This window comes from Solanum stenotomum, unplaced genomic scaffold (genome assembly GCF_019186545.1).
Source record: "Solanum stenotomum isolate F172 unplaced genomic scaffold, ASM1918654v1 scaffold17555, whole genome shotgun sequence".
Lineage (NCBI taxonomy): Eukaryota > Viridiplantae > Streptophyta > Magnoliopsida > Solanales > Solanaceae > Solanum > Solanum stenotomum.
Genome location: NW_026024612.1, coordinates 368,824 through 372,812, shown reverse-complemented (window position 1 = coordinate 372,812; position 3,989 = coordinate 368,824). Strand labels below are relative to the sequence as shown.

The following is a 3,989-nucleotide window of genomic DNA, read 5'->3' as shown; positions in this document are numbered from 1 at the left end:
GGGGGGCGGCCGTAGGTTAGGATGCCTTAAGGCCGGGGTTGGGGGTGGGGGGCGACCTCGGGGCAGGATGCCTCGAGGTTGGGGATGGGGTGGGGGGCGGCCTCGGGGTAGGATGCCTCAAGGTCAGGGGTGGGGGTGGGGGGTGACCTCGGGGCAGGACGCCTCGAGGCATGGGTTGCGGTTGCAGGACGCCTCAAGGCTAGGGGTGGCCTTGGAGAAGGGCGCCTCCAGGCTGGGGGTGGGGGTGGCCCTGGGTAGGGCGCCTCCAGGCCAGGGGTGGGTGTGACTCCGTGTTATGTTATGTAGAAGTTAATTTCTTTTTTTATCTTCTGCTTGCTCCTTGACCTAGGATTTGCATTTTCTTGTTATTCTTTGTGGCCACCAAACCTATTAGATTGTTTACCCGTAATTCTTCATACCTTTCTTTCAGACAATCTGACAATACGTTTCGCAGCTACAACAAGGCTTCCATGTCGACCTTTAATCTACAAGGACTTGTCTAAAATAATTGCTGCTTAATTTGGTCAATGCTAGCAAAGTACTACTACATTTATCTAAATTTTGAGGCTTATAGTTTTAGGTTGAAATTTGATGAATTTTGGTCTTAAAATTAACTTGACAAATTATAAGTTCTAGTTTAGTTCTGAAATGTTGTTTGCTTCTCTAGTATCTACATTACAATCTTATTGGTTCTAGAAATAAGAAGACATAGTTTTCAGTTTAGTAAATGAATCTCGAATTGTTTTGACTATTATACATTGTGAGAAATCTGCATTCAATTTTTCTTGTCTTGGTGATTTATGTTTTGGTTTTCGTTGTATTTTAGAGTAAACAGCTAATTAAGAAACCGAAGTATGTGCAAATTTCTGTTGAATCTAATTCACATTTGACTGGACTGGAGGATCAAGTTAAGTCTCTTGAGGAACAAGTGATGGCTTAGAGGATGAAGTCAAGGATTTGAATGAAAAGTTCTCTGCTGCGCAGTTAGAAATGACTAATAAGGAGAACCTTGTGAAACAACACGCTAAAGTTTAAAAGCTCTCTCAGGTGATGTTCCTTATTTACTTATGTTTTTCTTGCACTAAGTGTTCTGTACTTAGTATTGAGTTATTTTATTGACATCTCTCTGGACAGGTTGGGAGAAGGCTGAGTCAGAAGCCGCAACACTGAAAAATCACCTGGAATCCATCACTCTTTTGAAGCTTACTGCTGAAGATAGGGCATCACATTAGGATGGTGCACTGAATGAGTGCATGTGGCAGATACGTAATTTGAAAGAAGAGCATTAACAGAAGCTGCATGATGCGATTCAGAATAAAGCCAAAAAGTTTGACAAAATGAAGCATGAGTTTGAAGCAAAGATAGCTAACTTGGACCAACAGTTACTCAGGTCTGCAGCAGAAAACTCTGCACTCTCAAGCTCTTTGCAGGAGCATTCTAGCATGGTGCTACAACTCAGTGAAAAAAAATCCCAAGCTGAAGCAGAAATAGAGATGTTGAAGAGCAATATTGAGTCATGTGAAAGGGAAATAAATTCTCTGAAATATGAACTCCATATTAACTCAAAGGAACTAGAAATTCGTAATGAGGAGAAAACTATGAGTGTACGGTCTGCTGAAGTTGCAAATAAACAACACCTGGAGGGAGTGAAGAAAATTGCAAAATTGGAAGCAGTGTCAGAGTGTTAAAATGATCAGATGATACAAAATGTGGATACAGAATGTGGTGTCACAAAGTTAGTTAACAGAAACAGATAGTTAACAGAGAAGTTTGTTACAAGTTGTTAGGTTGTTAGGCTGACACATGCATTAGGTGTGTTAGTTAAGAACCTTCTAGATGCTTCTACAATTTTGTAATCTGTGTGTATAAAAGCATTGAGAATGCTTCACATTGTAAATAGACCATTATACAGATCAATAGAAAACTCTCTCTTCTTCTCTCTTTCTAATTCTCTGTTCATCTCTGTCTAGAAGAGCTTCAAGCTCAGAATTCTAACACAGAGATTACGTGATCTTGTCCGGAAAAAGTATCCTGGGCCTGCAGCCTTTGCCCAAATGAAGCTTGAGGTTGGGAGTTTGGGTTGGCCCACAATTTTCCAGTTTGCCAGATTTTTCATTTGATAGTGTGCAGAAGTTCCATAAAGAGAATGAGCAATTAACAGAACGCCTTTTGGCAATGGAAGAGGAAACAAAGATGTTGAAAGAAGCTTTGGCACACCGAAATAGTGAATTACAATCATCCAGGAGTATTTGTGCAAAGACGTCCAGCAAGCTTCAGAGTTTGGAAGCACAGCTGCAAGCAAATTTTGACCAGAAAACCCCACAGAAGTCCACCATTCGACGACAGCCTTCTGAGGGTTCCTTTAGCCATGAAGCAAATCATCTTCCAAGATTGGCTTCCATGTCTGAAGATGGAAATGACGATAATGTTAGTTGTGCTAGCTCTTGGACGATAACATTAAGGTCTGATCTCTCCCATGTCAAGAAGGAAATGAACTCTGACAGTCCACATAAATCTGAGAGTGCAATCCAGCATGGATGACTTTTTGAAGATGGAGAAATTAGCTTATCAGTCAAGTGACACAAACGGAGCTATTTCAAGTCCAGATATTCCAAATAATGCAAGACCCGTAACTACAAAAGTTGACAACTCTGTGCATGTCACCACAAGCCCAAATTCTCAGCTGAAAGAACACAATGAGACAAGTGTATTAGGAGTTAGTAAGTCCTGCAATGAATTAGCAAAGGCTAATTCATGACTTTGTACTCTTTCTGAGCAAAGAAGCAAAGGCTATCCAGGGAACAACTCCTGATGGAAGTGGAATCAATGAAAAGTTAGATGATTTTTCGGCCACTTATGTTGAGGTAATAAGCAACAGGTTGAGTATGGTGAATTTTGTCCTTGGTCTATCTCATGTACTGAGTTATCACATTATTCTTCGTCCTATCGAATGGATTTTACTTTAGTGTGGAAGTAGCTACTGATATCTCAAATACTTTAAGATTTTGTGTATCAGTGAAGCTTGCTCCAACCCCCTAATCTTTGGATGAAAAGAGTCAAAGTTTTTTCTTTGACCATGATTGTCTTATATTTTGAATTTATTAACTTTTAGTACTCATTGTACTTTTTATGTAGTTTCTTAAAATTTTATTTCAGACTTGAAGATTCTATGTTTATTATCCTCCTTTTCTCTCTAATTGATACAAATAGTTTAATCATATGAATATCTTTGGTATCAGGTATATGGGCACAATTACAGGCATCGGTGATCTAGATCATGTTTGTTGTTCGAATTCTCATTGGCAGTCTGTAAATGTTAGTTCACCGCAGATGGTCATTTAGTATTAAATTGTACATTGAAACTATGGCTACTTAAATCCTTTTAACATGCAGGTTGGATGAGATGAATCAACTGCAGGGGAGAGGCAGCCTAGAGTTTTGCTGTGGGAAATTGAACCTCTTACAACCTTTCTAATGTATCCATCTCCTTTCTCCCTTGGGTTGAAGTGGCCATGGTCACCTGGACTATCTTCATTTTGTTGTTATCGGGGGATATCTGTATTCATCAATATGATTCAGTTCTAATTTTAACTGTTCACTGTCTTCTCATCCATTCAGGTTTATCAAATGGATATGACTACAAATTCTCAACTTCCATGGTTGCATGTGGCATGGGTGATTAAGGGGATACAATCACTTAATTTCCAGGGTTTTGGTGTTACTCCATTCATGCAGCCACGGTTTAATGATTCTCTTAAGAGTGAAACTTATTGGCAGCAAATGACAATGAATGAAATCGGAAAATTAGAGTGATCAATTAAGGTTGAGATGCTTGTTAGTGTACTTCTTTAGGTTCTTTCTAGTGGGTCTTTGCCCAACAGTAGGATTCTTTACCCTAAATTAGCTTATGGTACAGTACACGAGGGTAGATTAGTATTTTGACAATTGGCAATATATAAAATAAGGGTATGAGATAGGAATAAAGTGAT

At 39.5% G+C, this 3,989-nt stretch overlaps 1 pseudogene; it reads left to right on the top strand.

Annotated features, from left to right (window-relative positions):
* Positions 1-3,989, top strand: part of LOC125850556 (filament-like plant protein 6) — a 12,271-nt pseudogene that overhangs the window by 3,752 nt on the left and 4,530 nt on the right.